General features: G+C 56.1%; 1 protein-coding gene across 24 annotated transcripts in view; it reads left to right on the top strand.

The window, feature by feature from the left end:
- Positions 1-17,159, top strand: part of NCOR2 (nuclear receptor corepressor 2) — a 214,963-nt gene that overhangs the window by 31,997 nt on the left and 165,807 nt on the right. Inside the window, exon 1 of one of the 24 annotated variants that reach the window (XM_031442502.2) lies at positions 13,824-14,054. The exons of the other annotated variants lie outside the window; for them this stretch is intronic. The gene's annotated coding sequence lies outside the window, so the exon portion shown is untranslated. Of the gene's footprint in view, positions 1-13,823; positions 14,055-17,159 lie in introns of those variants that run through there. 24 annotated transcript variants of the gene reach the window in all.

The following is a 17,159-nucleotide window of genomic DNA, read 5'->3' as shown; positions in this document are numbered from 1 at the left end:
TTGAAGCTGCTGGGAGACCTTGCAGAGGAGGGGGCTGAATCTGCGGCCCCTCTCCCCATGTCTTGTCCTCTGCCCCCCGGACAGGGGGCTGCCGGCTGACCGAGGCCTGGGAAAGGCGATCACGTCCCCAGAGACCCCTATGGGTGTGATGAGGAAAGCTCACTTCTCTCCCCTCAAGGCCTCCCATGCTCCCGAAGAGTCAGGCGATTTGGGGAAGCAGTGGAGACCCCTCCTGGAGGACGCGTGGTGGGGGTCACATGGGGCAAGCGCCCAGCCCCTGTCCGTGCCAGCGAGGACGGGGTGGTCAGTGGGCATGGGGGTGAGGCTACTGGGGCAAAGGCGCTGTCCCCCGCAAAGGGCAGCTTGGCCCCTTCCCCGCTGTGCCACTGGGCATCCTTCCCACTGAGGCTCGGGACCCAGTGCTTAGCAGGTAGTAAGCGCTCGCTCAGCACTGCCAGCATCTTTCTTTCCATCTTATCGACTCAGCTGTTCTTCCGTGGCTGGGAGGGGTTGTCAGCTGGGTTTGGCCCCAAAGAGGGTTGAGGCAGGGTCTGAGGAGCCCCAGCCTGGCTTCCACGGTGGGATTGAGATCTGGTGCTTTTTGCTTCTGTGGGCTGCTGAGCACTTCTCACTGCTGTTTCCCCATCTGGGCCACACTCGGTGCAGCTGGGACTTGGGTGGTGTCCCGGGAAGGACAGCAGAGGTGGGAGCGGTGTCACTGGGGCAGCCCCATTGTACAGAGGGGCACACTGAGGCCAGGAGATGGAGAAGAGCCTCCCTGAGGCTGCAGTGTTGAGAGGCAGGTGGCGGGTGGGTTTTGGTCCTTGGTCGTGACACCCAGCCCTGGACTGGCGTCATGAGTCCCTGGGGCGGTTCTGCAGTGGGCAGGTCTCCTGCAGAGCTGGTGCAAACTCCAGGGAGCTGCGACACTTCTGGGCCTCGGTTTCCTCGTTTGTCAAGTGGACGTCCTCCAAGGGTTGCTGAGGGCACTGCTGGGCACGTTCTGGCTCAGGACTGGCTGCTATTGGGAGATTTTACTTTTTCCGAACACATTCATTCATTGAATGATTGTTTCTAAAGAACCTACTGTGTGCCAGCCCCCATTCTGGGTGCTGGAGATGGAGCTGTGAATAGGCCGGATAGGCACCCTGTCCTCCCTGGGCCAGACAGAGAGTTGGATACATAGTGTGTCCTTGGTGGAGAGCACTAGGGTGAAGAACCAGCAGAGAAGGAGTTTGGGGAGCCTGTGGGTGGTCTGGTCTTGAGGGGGATGCAGTTTCAAATGGGGGGTCAGAGTGGGCCACCCTGAGAAGGTGGCATTTGAGCAAACACCTGCAGGAGGAGGGAAGGGAGTGTGCGGGTGTCTGGAGGAAGGGTGTCCCAGGCAGTGGGAACAGCTGGTGCAAAGGCCCCGAGGCTGTTTGCAGTGGGCCTCTTGATTTGCGGGGCGTGTGCATGAGTCACGTGGGTGGGGTTTTCTTGAGGCCGGCCTCATTCCTGTGTTCCTGAGCCTTTAGGGCATCCCCAAACTGTAGGCAGGAGGGAAGGCCAGCCTTGGAGGTTACATGCTTCCTGAGCCAGACCTTGGGCCCCACAGTAGTGGGTTACATCTTGGGGGTGGGGAGCAGGGGTGATGCTGGTGGTAGTCCCCTCAAGGTGATCAGCCCAGCCAGGCTTTCTCCCTGGTGTTTTGGTGCCTTTAAAGTTGGAAGGAAGGCGGCCTTGCCTGGGGTGTTTTTCCCTCCTTCTCCTCCTCCGCCTCTCGGTCCTCCATCAATCTGCATCGCAGGCCTAATGGTGCGCCTTCCTCCTGTGGCTGAGTTATCTGCTTGTCATGCCAGTGGCCCACCCGAGGACGATAAAAGGGCTTTTTGTCTGCAGGCACTTAGCTTCCTCCTCTGGGGTGATCCATCACGCCTGAGGGAGGAGGGAGGCAGACAGACGGGGGAGGGCGAGGAGGGGTCCCTCCCCTGCCGAGGGAGGCGAATGCTTCCAGGAGCACCCCCTGGCAGGACCCAAGTGGCTCGTCAGCTCAGAGACAAGGCCTATCTGGGGACAGGACGGGGTGGATGGGAGGGGGGCTGCCCGGGGCGTGGAGGCCGGGTGGGTGCTCTGGCCTTCCCTCCCAGAAGACAGAGGTGCCATGGACCCTGTGCCTGGTAGCTCCCGGTTGGCAGCTTGGGGAGCCTCTCTGCGACCCTCCTCACCTGGTGGGGGATGGGTGTGGTGGGGCCAGAGACAGGGGATGCGGGAACAGGAATTTCTGCAAAGAACCATGATGAGAGGCAGAAGGGGAGACGTGTGTGGATCAAGGGGACGAATGTCCTGAACGATCACGTAGCAGCAGCAGCAAACACTTCAGCCGCCTCAGAGGCGCCCCACTGTCCTCACCCCATCCTACAGGTGAGGAAACCGAGATGCGGGGAGGTGATGTGACATCCCTGGTGTGTGAGGGGCAGGGAGAGTCCAGCTCCAGAATCTTTTGTGTCGGTGTCAGTCCTTGGAGAAGGTGGCATTTGGGTCGGGCCCCTAAGCCAGGTGTAGGTTTTGACCCTGTGGTGGGGGAGGGGAGCTCCAGGCGTCCTGGGTCGGGGAGCTGTGTGAGTGCGGGGCACAGGTGGGAAAGTGGGGTTTGCCCAAGCCTTGAACCTCTCCCAGCGTGGTGCCTGGTGGCATGTAGATGAGGGATGAGGGGTCACGTGTGGGTGCAGGACTGGAGGGGGGCCAGGCTTTCTGGATCCCCTGGCGTGGAGATCAAGACCAACCACCTGCAGGCAGACCAGTGGTCAGGCGTGTGTGTGGGGGTGGGGGAGGTTCATGGGGCTGGGACAGGCAGAATCACACCTCTTGGGACTCCATTTGTCCTACCTCAATGGGTCGACTGGCTCTGTCCCTAGTTGGGGGGCCCCGGTCCCTCTTTTGGGTGGAGGTGGTTCTCTCTCCCTCCAGCTCAGGGTGCTCAGCCCTGGGCGAGCCGTCCCTCCCCCTCCTGGCCTCCCCTTCCCCTCCTTCCTCCATCCCCTCCCCTCCTCGCAGCCTCCCTCCTTCTCCCCACAGGCCACCCTCAAATGACAGCAATTAATGGTGCCTCTGATGGCGGGCTGGGAGGATGAGGCTGACAGTTGAGCGTGTCTGCCTGCGGCTGGCCCTCTAATCAGGCCCGGGGGACGCCCCTCCCGCCGTGGCTCCCGGGCGCTGCCTGCTGTCCCCATCACTCACAGGGCGGCAGGAGTCCCCTCAGACAGGCACATGTGACTTGACACAGAAGCCACAGTCGCCGTAGCCCCCTCCCTGGTTTCCTCTCACTATTATCTTTTCTCTTAAGTAAGTGGGTGGGCTGCGGGGTGACCCTGTCCCTCTCTAGTTAGGGTATCTGTGATAGCCAGACCGCCAAGATGCCCCTCTGCATCAGGATGTGCTCTCTGCTGGCCAGTTTCTGTCTCCAAATGACCACAGAGTGTCCTGTGCTGCCTTCAGGGCCAGCCCCTCCCCACGGGGTCCCCATCCTTTTTGGTCTGCCCTCCTGGGAGGAGTGAGTTGGGGGGAGGCGAGGAGACTTGTCCTGTCCTAAACAGCAGGCGTCAGTTAACTGTGGGTGGTCTGGTCTTGGGGGGTTGCAGTTTCAAATGGGGGCAGCCTGGAACTGTCAGTGATGGGGGCAGCTACCCAGGCCTGGAGTCTTGTCTGGCGGGGGGCGCTTGTGTGTGTTGAGGGGATGGGAATCCTGGCCAGCCCTGGCTACACTGGGCCTGGTGCTTGCCCATTCATCATTCTGCAGCAGCAGTAATGAGGCCCCTGCTGTATGCTGGGGCCAGCAGCAGGTACTTTCACCTTGGTTCATTTTACTCTACAGTAAGTCTCCAAGGGTCATGCTATTTATAACCCTGCTTTTGTAGATGGGGAACTAGACAGGCAGAGAGGCAAAGTGATTTGCCCTAAATGACCCAGGAAGGAAGGGATAAATCTGGGATTCAACCCTGACTTGCCTTGTCCAGGGCTCATAAATCAGGGGCTTTGGGGGAACTTAGGGGGTCTTTAAAGAACCAGCAGACCTGATCTGGAAATGGGGAAATTGTCAGGGACAGGAGTTAGTGGTGCTAGTATATGTATATATGTTTGTTACAGTTAAAACCTCCCCACAAAACCCCAGCCTTATTGAGATTTAACTAATCTGTAATAAAATGCACTCATTTTGGGGGTTCTGTTTCATGAGTTTTGACAAATGTAAATATTCATATAACTCCCACCACAGTTAAGATGTAGCGTGTTTCCATCACGCCCCCTAAAGAACCTGCTACCATAGAAGTTATAGAATCTTCTAGGTTTTTGTAATAAAATTATCTTAAAGTGTGTACTTTTTTTGTGTTTGGCTTCTATCACTCTTCGTGGTGTTTCTGAGATTCATTTGTAATTGCATGCTTATAATCCATTATATGAATGTATCGCAGTTTGTTTATCCATTCTTGAGTTAACGAATGTTTAGGTTGTTTCCAGTTCTTGGCTATTATGAATAAAGCTAGAAAGTCTTTTTGAAAAGCCATTTTGCTTTTTCTTGCCTTATTGCATTGGCAGAGACCTTGGGGTAGCACCGGGGAGCAGCCGTTGAGGGTTTCAGGGTTAGCGAGCTGTGGCTGTTGTTCTTAACGCTCCCACTTGACAGATGAGGAAACTGAGGCTCTGAGACATCAGATGACTTATAGAAATTTATTTGGCAAGAGTTAAGTGCTCGTTCTCCTCCTCCAAGCTGGGAAGCAGCAGCCTCATTGTTTGCACCAGTGTGCCTGTTGTTCCAGTGCCTCACGTCAGGAATTGGTGGCTGGCAGGCGTGGCTCAAATGACCCTTCTTCCCTCTGGGTTTCGTCTGCTGGAAGGTGAGAGTGTAAAGGAGGCTCCGCACCTCCTGCCTTCTGGGTCAAGTGCTGTCCGTTGGCGCCGAGTGCTGTTGAGTGAGTGTTGGGCCTTGTGTGATCCTGCTGTCTTGGCCAGAGTCATGGAGGCCTTCTGGGGAGCTATTTTGGGGCGAGGCTGGAGCTTGACATATGGAAGCCCAGGAGTGGGGGTGGGGACAGGGCAGGGGGTCCCCTCCTCCCCTGCCCGAGGGGTGTCAGCTAAGATGGCTTTTCAGGGAAGGAGGCCCATAAATTAAATAAGCAATCCCGTAAATAAATAAGTAATGAAGTTAGTGGGGTGCCTAATTACATCAAATTCGTAATTATGGATGGATGCCTGCCCGATAATTGTACTTGTTTTTAATCTTCAGCTCTGACATGTGTCTCCTTTCATCTGAGGGTAATCCCTGCCCCCAGCTGGAGGGAGGAGGGAGGCCCTGCCTCTCGGTGCTACCAGTGGGCCTGGGCGGTGCCGGGGTCCCCAGACCCCAGGGATCCAGGTGGGTCTGTCTGTGTCCTGCAGTCGGCGGTTTCTAACCCGTTTGGAATGACAGCACATGACAGCCGGAACGGTAACAGCGCTCATAGGAGTAATCACGTTGCACTTTGCCTGCTGGAATTGACTGAATCTTCCAAAAACCACTGTGAAGTAGGGATTGTTGTCATCCCTCACGTCACAGATGAGGAAACTGAAGAACAGAGAGGTTAAGTGACTTGCCTGAGGCCACACTGCCAGTGATATTAGAACCCAGGCTGTTTGCCCCAGAGCCCACATCCTTCCGGTTCTCCTGCCTCGGCCTCCAGATCATCCTGGGTGGGTCACCCGGAGTGCTGTCTCTGCTGGAATGTGCCCTTTGAGGAAGATGCTAATTTAGAGTGATTCGAGACCTCAAGAGGCTGAAATGCTGAAGAGATCACGTCATCTCTTCCAAGATTGCCGTAAATCCAAACAGAAACCATTGTGATCCGGAAAATAAAATTGTGTCTCATTTAACGACAAAGCAAGCAGCCCATTTGTGGGAATTAAAACAGCTTCTTTCTTTTTCTAATCTTTCTCTTTTTGTGGCTTTGATTTGCTGGCTCTTGGACACTCCTAGTCCTGCCTGTGGTGCTGTGATAATGATCCTGAGACCCACTTTCCAGGTGAGGAAACTGAAGAACTGAGTGAGGTCACAGCTGGCGGGTGGTGGAGCCGGCGTTCTCGCCAGCTCTTACCGCCTGGTTTGGGGCCACCTCACCTCACCCCAGCTTCACCAGGGTCCTTGCTGTGCTGGGTGACCGGGAGACCAGCTGCACCCACTTCATTTGGGGGACAGAAAGGATGGACGTGGCTGGGGGCAGCGTTGTTCTCACATGCCGTCCATACAGACCCCAGACCCCCAGTTGCAACTGACCCCTGTTTTTCCATGATGTGTCCTGTGTCTCGGACATCAGACCCCGGGTAGGGGCAGTGGGGCCTGAGCCCTTGGGATGCCCTGGCCTCTGTCGGGAATTGCCCCTCTGCACACTGTAGTGAGGGGAACATCCTTCACCTTCTGGGGTGCCTGACGGGACCTGCATTTCTGGAAGTCTAGCAGGGGCTGTGGCTTGGGCTGGCATGGGGTGTGGCTGCCCGTGTGCCAACTTGTATGTCCCTGTCTCCTGGGATTTGGGGACTCTCCTGCCCCGCACTGTGAGGACACACTCACATGAAGAATTGTGTGTGTCCATGTGGCTCCTGAGGGTTGCAGCAATCCAGGGAGACTGCCTGGAAGAGCTAGAACAAGCACGTTAAATAAAAATAAACCTACTTGTAAAAATTCGTGTAAGTACTTCAAACAGGACCTGGCACAGAGCAAATACTGTATTTATTATCCAAACTAAACTTCCTGACCCTTTGCTTTCCTGGGTGCTATGTGAGAGTTGGCCACTATCATTAATACTAACTACAATTTCTAATGGTTTCTGAACATTTACTTTATGCTGGCCTGTGTTCCACATATATCATATACGTCCACACCCATACTCCCTGGAGTAGCAGTACGAGGTAGGTGCTACTATTATCAGCCCCATTTTATACGTAAGGAAGCTGCAGGCACAGAGAGGTTAAGAGACTTGCCCAAGGTCACACAGCTGGCAGCTGGCAGCACTGGGATTTGAACCCAGGAAGCTGACTCTGCAGCACCTGCTGTTAATTGTGGGGACTGTGCCGGCACCACCTGCAGCCCTCCCTGAGCCTGGAGCCAGACTGAATCTCTTGGCAGGGCTGCACCGGCGGTGGGCCAGCCTCCACGTGTAACGTAGGGCCCTCAGGCATGCTGCAGCTGCTCTGGGCTGGGCAGGACTGGTCAGGACATGAGGGGTCTGCTTCCTGCTTCCCTGCAGCCCGGCTGCCTGGTGTCCCCATAGCCTCCTGAGGGTGGCGGTGAGGTGTGATACACAGCAGACAAGACACCAAGCCCTTGCCTTGTGGATCCCATGGGCTGATGGGGAGATGGGCAGTGCAGAAACAAACATGGTATTGCAAGGCAGGGAAATACTGGCTGAGGAGTAACGCAGGCGGGGCAAGTCTAGTTTCAGGGGAGCTTCTCTTAAGCAGAGGAATCAAGGGTAGTTTCTGAGGAGGTGGCGTTTGAACCGGGACCTGGGACTATGGAAAGGAACCAGACATATGCAAGGAGGAGAGATGAGCTGTCTAGGTGGGGGAAACAGCATGTGCAAAGGCCCTGGGGCCAGGATGTTTCAGGAGCTCTGAGGAGGCTGGCCTGGCTGGAACAGAGCCAGGGGCACCAGGAGTAAGTCTCTGGACCTGGGGCTGTTCTATAGACCTCAGTGGTTGGACTCTTTACCACATTTAAGGCAGAAAGCAAATTTAATGGATTTTCTTTTCCCTTTTGGTCTTTTGCTAGCTGATTAATTTACATTTGTTGGGCACATGGAATATTCTGGACATTTGTAGGCCACTGGGATCAGAATGATGGAAAAGTCCAGCATCGTTTGTGCCTTTGAGGAGTTTAGCGCCCAGAGGGAGAGGGTCAGTTAAACAAGTGACACTGAGAGTGGGGAGGGTCACACGGACAGAGTTCAGGCCATCACTGAAGTGTAACAAGGTTTGAATTTGCCTGTGGTCAGGACAGACTTCTTTGGACAAGTGTCAGTTGAAGCGAGACCTGAGGGTGATTATTAATTAGGACTCCTGAGTCATGGTAGAGACACGCTCGGGCTGGTTTAGGCCACAGGAGGAACTGATGGGCACTCATAATGGCAAAGCCCAGAGTAGGACACGTTCAGGCATGGCTGGATCCAGGGGCTCAAACCATGCCTTGGAGAGCTGGCTCTGTCTTACCTATTCTTCCTTCTGTGTGGGCCTTGTTCTAGGCAAGTTCATGCCACCAGCATGGCAGGCCAAGAGGAGGGAGAGACAGTTGAAGCCCCAAGAATGGAGCTCCTTTCTCTTTGTCATTTCCTTGCTGAGTGAGGCTTTCAACATTTATTCAGCTGTTTTCAACATCGGGGGGAGGTGGCCAAGGTGAGGGAATGGAGTGGTTCAAACTCAGATGCAGTCAAGGAAAGGAATGAGGTGAAAGGGAGGGGTGGGGATTGTGGCTAAGTGGCATGCTGGATATTCTGATTTTTTTCCAAGAAAGCTGGAAATCTGGATTTTATAAGCAATGTCCTAATTAAACAAAACAAAACAAAACAAAACAAAACAGTATGTGTGCTAGAAAGAGCTTCCCTGTTGACCACAGCTGGCTGTCATCATTTTGTGGCCTCTGTTCTTAGCTGTGACTTTCATCTCAAAAGTTTTTGGCCCTCCGTGATCTGGGCAGACCGTTCCATGGAATGTCACAGAAGGTCCCGAGGCTTGGGAAGTCACGTTTAATGCCTCTGGAAGACGCCATTTCCAAAAGTGTGGGCCTGAGGCCACAGTTTCGCCCAGAGCCCTCCACAGGAGCTCAACATGTTCTGAGAGACAGTAAAGCTGAATGGTTTGTGTCATAGACTTAGGCACCACACTCCCTGAGTTCAGATCCTGGCTTTGCTGTTTCTAGCTGTGTACCCTTAGGCAAGTCACTTCACCTCTCTGTTCCTTGGTTTCTCTGTCTGTAAAATGGGGATGGCAGTGTCCCATGGGATTGTGAGGCATCAAGAAACACATGTGAAGCCTGTTTCCCCCAGGGCCTGGCATGATGGGAGTGTGTGTGTCCCTAGGCTGGTATAATTTGTCCTTCCTGGGTTGGGTCCCGAGATCTGGCTGGTGGTGGTCAGGAGCTTTCCTGGACACCTCCTCCTTCCTCCGCTGCCCCGGCGTGGGCCCGCCTGTCCCCAGCCATCCCTGCCAGTTGCTCTGTGCCCTTGGCCGCAGGGTGGTGCTGCAGTTTGACGTAAGCAATTCGCCCTGCCCACAGCCAGCTCACAGCTGCCGAGGGGAGGTGGTGGTGGTGGGGAGTCCCCTTTTAAAATACATCAGCACACAGGAAACCAGCCTAGGGGACAATTTGCTGCCTTCAACCAGCATGACCAAAGGTTTACCTGTGGTGCTTTTGTGCCTGGAAGGAGTGATGAAGTGGACGGAGGACACTGGTCTGGGGAAGTCCCTGTTCCGGGGCAGAGTCTCCCCATCAAGGAGGCCCCTTTCCAGCCAGCCCCCTGCGGGTAGATCACAGATCCCTGTCTCAGGGAGAGGGATCTGGGTCCCTTGGGGTCTGTCCTTGGTTGGTTCAGGGCAGGAGAGGACTGGCTGTGGGGAGAGGGGAGGGGGCGATTTCCTCAGGATGCTCAAGCGTCTGCCCCTGCAGCTTCCAGCCTGGTTCCCTGGAATCAGGACAGGAAGGAGAGGGAGGAGGAGATGAGGGATGATGTTTCTGGGCGTTCGATGCTGCTGAGTGGCAAGTCTTGACTGTGGGCGTGGGTGGCATCGTGGTCCCCAAAGGAGATGTCCACGTGGAACCTGCAAATGTGACCTTGACTGGACAAAGGGTCTTTGCAGAGGAGATTGAGTGATCGAGTGAAGGGTCTGGAGATGAGCTCATTCTAGACCCAGATGGATTCGCTCCCAATCCGATGACAGAAGTTCTGATAAGAGAAGACACACGGGGGAGCAGCCAAGTGAAGGCGGAGGTGGAGGCAGGAGGGATGCAGCCACAAGCCAAGGAGACCTGGTCCACCAGGAGCTGGAAGACACAGGGAGGGCTTCTTCCTTGGTGCCTTCGGAGGGAACGCAGCCCTGCTGACCCCTTGACCTCCACACTGTGAAGGAACACGCTGTTCTTGCTTCAAGCTGCCCAATGTGTAGCCCTAGGAAACCAATGCAGCTGTGAATTTATTTTATTTTATTTTATTTTATTTTATTTTATTTTATTTTATTTTATTTTATTTTATTTTATTTTATTTTATTTTATTTTATTTTAATTTACTTTTATTTTATCTCATTTTATTTCTTAACGGAGGTGCCGGGGATTTCAGCACATCGTTACCTGCTGTTGACTTTCTCACCTCCCGGGTCACCTCCATGAGCGCAGGGATCTCGGTCTCATCCCTGCTCTGTTCTTCATGCCAGTGCGTAGACTTGTCTGACAGCTCCAGGCCTGGGGTAGAAACTCTTAGCAGCTGAGAGGTGGACACAGCTTTCAGAGGGTCAGGACCAGAACGGTGTCCACTCAACCAAAGCACCTTCTTATTCTGAATTGAGCTGAAATTCACATCATATAAAATTAGCCGTTTGAAAGGGTCGTTGGTTTTTGGTACATGAACAGTGTTGTACAACCAACACCTCTGTCTAGTTCTCATATATCTTAAGAGGTTTCTAGATATCCAAAATGTCTCAGAACATATCTTCTATAATATCATCATCACCCCACAAGGAGACTCCGAATCCATTAGCCCTCACTGCCCGTCCCATCTCTCCGCAGCCCCTGGCCAACAACAGTCACATAAATGGGATCATACAAATTGTGTGTGACCTTCTGTGTCTGACCTCTTGCACTTGGCGTGGTGTTTTCAAGCTTTGTCCACGTGGTAGCAGGAATCAGTTCTTCATCCCTTTTTATGGCTGAAGAATATCTCCTCATATGGAGGTACAAAATTATCTTGTAAGCAGCTTTTCAGATGAGGAAACTGAGGCTGCCCGGGGAGGGGGTAGTCACCTGCCCAAATCTGGGAGCTCTGGGGTTCAGGAAAGGAGAGGAAGAGGTTAAAAAAAAGCTCACATTTTTGTCTTCTCTTACCCTAGCCCCCTCCCTGCCAGGTCTGGTCAAGAAGCAGCTGCCTGGGGAGGGAGTGAAAGGGGATCTCTCCCACTTGGCTGGAGGCTGAACGGGAGCTGTGACTACAGGTCGCCTCTCGTCCTCTGAGAACCCCCCCAACTCCCCCCAGGTGTGGTTTCTGTCAACCCTGACCAAGGCAGCAGGCAGATGTGCCTGTTTCACCACTGAGTAGACTGATGTCTGCAGAAACTGGGGGTTTTGCCCAGGGTTGCTCGGCCTCGGGACCCCTCCTGCCTCTTTTTGGGGACCCCGCACCTCTGTGGCCCCCATCACAGTGTAGCGTCTTCTCTGATCTTCCACACTGTCTGAGCTTTGCCCACAGACGTGTTCCTGAAAGTGCAGGTTGTCAGCGACCTTGGTTGGGCGAGGTTTTTCAGAGCACCAGGGGATGCTCGCCAGCAGAGGCTTGGGGAACGAGGAATTCTTTTGCTAAGCAGGCGACCCCACGCTAACTTATTGTGAACGTAAGCTCAGTTTTGGTGATTGGCTCTGTCTAGAGGGTGCTGCCTGTGGCTGTTTCTGGTTTGTGATGATTTGCCACCTTCATAAATTCACTCAGCAAACCATCGGCTCCCCGCCTTCTTGTGGGGGAGACACAAGAAGTGACTGTGGAATGATACGGCCTGGCTTTGAACCTGCTCAAAGCATAAATAGCTCTGGTGGGGGTTTGGATGAATTACTCCTGATTTCAGGGCCAGCCTCTGGGAAGGTCTGGGCGCAGGTCTGTGTCCAAAACAAACAGAAAAGAACAAAAGGAACCTGGTGCGTTCTGACCCTCCTGCTTCGGGCTGTGTTTTGGTGGGGCCGGTTTGGCCTGTTCCTGAGTTTCACGGTCTCCTGATGGTCAGGGCAAGAGAGTACACGGGCTGGAAGACAGCGCCTGGATCTTTGGTCTAAAAATACAGCTTTTGGTTGCTCACGTCTTTCTGTGCCTCAGTTTTCCCATGGATAAAAGAAGGCAGATCTGTAGAAGCCTCCAAAATACCCTGGGGTGTCTTCTTGGGAGAGTCTGGAGCATGGGCTGAGGAAAGTCAGGACACAGGCAGCCTCCCCGTAAGCCTCTTCACAGGGCTCCTAGCAGCCATCCTGGTCCCCTGGCCAGTTGAGTGGCCCTGAACCTTTGTCACGTGCAGATCTGATCTGCTCCAAATCCTCTAAGGCTCCTTGCTGACTCTACCATGTGGCATGGTGGGTGCAAGCCAGGTTTGCCTGATTCAAACCTCAGCTCAGCCACTTTCCAGCTGTGTGACCTTGGGCAAGCTGCTTAACCTCTCTGGGCCTATTGCCTTCTTGGTATATTGGGTGCACCTGCCTTCTGTTGTGCCGTCTTGAGGACAGATGGGTTAACAGGTGAAGTGCTCACCTGGCGCCGGGCGCACAGTTACTGTTATTACTGTCATTATTATTCTTGGGAGCATCTCTAGTCCACAGAGTTATGTGATTTGCCCAGAATTCTCGTGATCTCCCTCCCCTGCTCCACCCCTGTTACTCCCTGGCCTCATCTTCTTAACTCTCCCCACTTCACCACTGCCCTGGCCACACCGGCCTCCTTGCCGCTTTTGCAACACACCAAACTTGGTCTGGCCGCCAGACTTTTGCGCTTGCGGTTCCCTTCCCTGCGTCTGTACCCCGTGGGACCCCTTGTCACTCAGAAGGCCATCTCGGGCCAGCAGCGTTGGGCCCCACGCCTGGTTGCTGGGGGCAGGGGAGTGAAACTGGAGAGCTCTCCGGGGGCTTCCCCTGACACTGCTGCTGGGAAGGCGCTGCTGCTCTGAGTGCCGGGGAGCTGAGCGGAGCTGCCCCTGCTACGGATGGGAAGTTGACACCCAGAGAAGCTCAGACTTGTCTCTGAGTCACACAGCGAGCTGCAGCCAAGCTTCAGGCCCCTGGCTGACCACCAGACCATCCATTTTGGCCTGTGCGTGTGTGTGTGACTGCATCTTTTTTCTCTCTCTTTGCCTGCCGCTGAGATGACCCTGGTTCAGAATACCGACGTGAGGGGGTCATGTTTGCTTTTCCTGCACTTCCAAGGACAAAAATATTTTAAAGGCAGAGCCTCTGCCCAGCGGCCGTGTCACCCTGGAGACTGGAGGATGGGGAAGGGACAGGGCCGGTGGCTTCAGTTCATGCCAGATCCGGGCTGGGGCGCCCACGCCGCCCTCTGGGTGGACAGTCCAGCGGGGAGGAGACGGATGAAGAGGAGACGCCGGCCTGGAGCTCGCTGTCGCCTGTGAGCCGTGAACAGTGAGGAGGTTTTTCTACCGAGCTATAAAAAGGCCTCCCCGTGTTTCAGCTCCTGAGTGTCGGCTGGAAGCCCGCCAGGGTTACCATGGCGATGAGGAATTATTACTTACTGCCAAGGCTGGGGGAAAAGGCTCGTACTTTTGGCTTCCCAACAAGAGGAGTGGACTTATGTAATTCCCTGTGTTTATAGGCCCGGAGTGGCAGGAGGCAGGCAGGGATCCTGGGGCCCGACACCGCGTTCTCGCCCCACTGTGGGTCGGGCAGCCCTGTGGGTTGTCCCTGGGGGGCCTCGGCTGGCCCTGCCTTCCAGGCGGCCATCAGGCTGGGGGCCTGGGGGGCCCGGCCGGCTGCAGAGGCTCCCCCCACCGCCCCCCAAGCCGGGGTGGGAGCCCGCAGTCTCGCAGGAAGGCGGCGCGCTCACTCAGTGGGGCCGCCCCTCTCCCGGGTCAGCCCTGGAGGAAGGATGGGGTTGAGTTTGGACGCGGTGTGTCCTCTGGAAGCCAGCAGAGCAGTCTGTGTGTGTGGACTCCGCTGACCCACTTGCTGGCACCTTTTACTTTTCTTTCTTTTTCTTTTCTTTTTTTTTCTCTTTTTTTTTTTCTTTTTGTTTTTGTGGGAGAGTTACTTCAAGTTGTATTTGGAGCTGACGTGAGCGAGAGGCCGGTCATGTGCTCGGGTAAGAGAGGTTTCCGGGCCCGGCGGTGGGCAGGGAGATGCGGCTGAGGAAGGGTGGGTAGAGATTGGGGCCACGGATCGCAGGAGGTCCGGGACCTGTGCCGGGGACCCCACTTGGAGGCCGATGGGCTGGTGTGTAAGGCGCCCAGTTCGGCCCCAGCAGGGATGGTGACCTGATGCCTAATCAGAGGGTTGAAACTCCAGAAAGGGTGCCGGGTGGGTGGGTGGCCCCAGAGGGACAGCGCTTTTTGGCTGCCGTCCTGGGAGTGCACACGTGGGAGGGACTGCGCTGCTTTTCCGGAGCCCCCAAACCGCGTCCCTGGGGGAGAGCGAGCAGGACCAGGAGTCTGGTGCTCCTGGTCACTGGTGTTGGCCGTGGGGTGGGCTGGGGGCCTGGGGACTTCGGGGGCAGGGGCCTCGGTGGCCATGGAGCAGGGGAGGGGGCCAGGTGCAGGCAGCGCTGTGAGTGCCCCGGCGCCCGGCTCCCACCGCGGTGGCGCTTGGCTGGGTGCCCGTGTCTGGTTTGAAATCAGCGCCACTGGCCCAGGCTTGCCCAGGGACCTGGCAGCGAGGAGCTGGGATAAACACTGGAAAGTTGGAAGGGCTTCCTGAGCTCACAAGGAGCCTTCAGTTGCAAGTGGAGGGGATGAGGGAGTGATTTGTCCCAAGGTCTGGGTGCGCCAGGGCCTCTGAGCGGCAGTGGGACATCTCGTGGGGCGTGTGAGCCCGGGCCAGGGAGGGCTGGATTCACAGACAGCATAGCTCGGTTGCCATGGACACAGGTTTGAATCTTGGTTCCGTCCCTTTTGACTCTGGGCCTCACCTGTGTGAGCCTCAGTTTCCTGTCTGTCAAATGGGCCAATAATGGGGGCAAAAACGTGAGGATGAAGGGAGCGAGGGCTGCAACCTCCTGGTTCCCTCTGTGGCCAGACCAGGTTCACACCCTGGCTGTGTGGCCTTGGACAAGTCCCTTCACAGCTCTGAGCCTCAGGCTGCCCATCTGGCAAATGGACCTTCCATCTGCCTACACCCCTAAGTTGTTGAACGGCTTAAGAGGGGTAATGAATGGTCCCTGCCCCACCCCCTCATGGATGGGTGACCTTTTGCAGATCACGGAACCTCACAGAGCCTCAGTTCTCTTGTCCATCCAGAGAGAGCTGCCTGCAGATGAGCTTTGGGAAAGCCGAAATGAACCCTCAGGGACCTCCAGCGGGTGGGTGTGAGGACGCTCTGCAAGTGTAGGCCACAGGGTTACGTTTAAGTTGGTTACATCTTGGTCTCCATCAATTTTTCTTTTTTTCCCTGTCGGGAGTCCTCCCATTTTATAGACGTGAAACCCCAGCCTGGGTAGTGGGAGGTGAGGAGGGGCCCTCCCTAGCCCCAGGCTCAGTCTGCATTTGGACCTGGGCTGGGGTCCCCGGGGCTCTCCCAGTGCGTGCTCGTTCCATCCCATCTCACTCCAAGCCTGGGCCAGGCACCCTGACCATGCCTGGTGTGGCCTGGGGGCTGGGCAGGCAGGGCTGGCTCTCCTGCCCAGAGTGGCAGCCGTCCTGTGTCTGTAAGTGACACCGGATGCTGGGCCGGTGGCTGGCTCGGGGCCTCTCCTCTTGGGCCAGCGGGAGCCGGTGGGGGAGTTCCCCGGGCGTCCAGGCTGCCCACGCCAGCTGCCCGCTGTCCAGTTGTCCTCAGGCCTCTCCTGGGGATCTCGGGAAATTCCAGTGCAGCAGGGGGCCTCCAAGTCCTCAGTGCCCACCTGGCTCGGCCGCAGAGCTGTGCTGTGGCTGCCCCTGCCCTTCCCTGAGGGTCTGGGTGATTCGGTCCCCCACCTACTGAGAAAGACAGTCGTGTTTGTGGTTCAGACCAGTGGTCCCACCGGAGACCCTTGTGGTGGAACTGTCCTGTGTCAACGGTGGTGGCCTCAAGCATCTGCACTGAGATCGCAGTGCGTAGATCTACACACACCACACACACTCACACTCACGAGCGGGCGCACGTAAAACCCCCGAGGTCTGGGTAAGGCCGGTCGTATCCATGCCAGTTTCCGGGCTGCGTCTGTTACAAGGATGACACCACTGGGGGAAGCTGGCCAAAGGGCCCACAGGACCCAGTGACGTGGTCTCTTACAGCTGCACGTGAGCTGCCAGTGGCCTGCTGGGCCCTGGGCCGGGCTGCCTGGGGCTTGGGTCCCAGTGCGCTCTGAGGGCGCGGTGTGGCTGCGCTCTGCTGAGCCTCAGTCTCCTTATCTGTGAAGGGGGGGTAACGTTTGGTGCCCTGTAGGGCTGGCACGAAAATTAGGTGAGTTGCTTCATGCTGAGGGCTTAGCCCGGTGCTGGCACGTGCTGGGCGCTCTGTGAGGGGCGCTGTAATTGCAGTGTCATCACCCTGGGTGTGACATCACCCTGGGTGTGACTGCTGCGCGTGGCCCCCACCATCGCGTCTCATACTCAAATCAGCCGCAGAAAGAGGGAGGGTGCTGTTTGGTTCCCACTTCTCTGATGGGGAAACTGAAGCTTGGGTCAGGTAACCCACCCAAGGGGACACAGTTTGTAAGGGCTGGTGCTGAGACTCAAGCCCCGGGCCAGCGCCTGTGTGGGGGTTGGTTCTTTGGCTGGGTGACCCTGGAGAGGTTGCCTGCCCTCTCTGAGCCTCCGTCCTCTCCTCTCCTCACCTGTCGGCCTGTCTAAGAGGTCGAGACAAGGGGCTGGGCTCATGACCTGTGGAAGCCAGAAAGGCTCGACTCCGGACCCATTCTTTTACTTCCTGGGCCCACCCAGAGCCCACGCCTCTCGGCCGCCTCCTCGGAGACCTCTCTTTGCGGCCCCAAGGTGGGACTTGGTCTCAGTTCTGCCGGTGGGGTCGCTCCTCCATCAGCTGAACTCGTTTCCTCGCTGAGCACTTTGACCTCCTTGCTCTGTCCTCTGGGTGCAGCCAGTGTTCCTGTTGCTCCCTGCGGGAGGTCCTGGTTTCCAGCAGTGGTGAGAAGGCCGGGGTGTCGCTAGCCCACCCTGGAGTGAGTGGGGTCGCCCCCACTGGCACTTGGTGTGGGAAGCACGTTTCTGTGCAGCCAGAGCTAATCTGAGGGTAGGTGCTTCTCCAGGGGCTCCTG

This window comes from Camelus dromedarius, chromosome 31 (assembly GCF_036321535.1).
Source record: "Camelus dromedarius isolate mCamDro1 chromosome 31, mCamDro1.pat, whole genome shotgun sequence".
In the NCBI taxonomy this organism is placed as follows: Eukaryota; Metazoa; Chordata; class Mammalia; order Artiodactyla; family Camelidae; genus Camelus; species Camelus dromedarius.
This window is presented reverse-complemented; position numbering and strand designations above follow the sequence as displayed.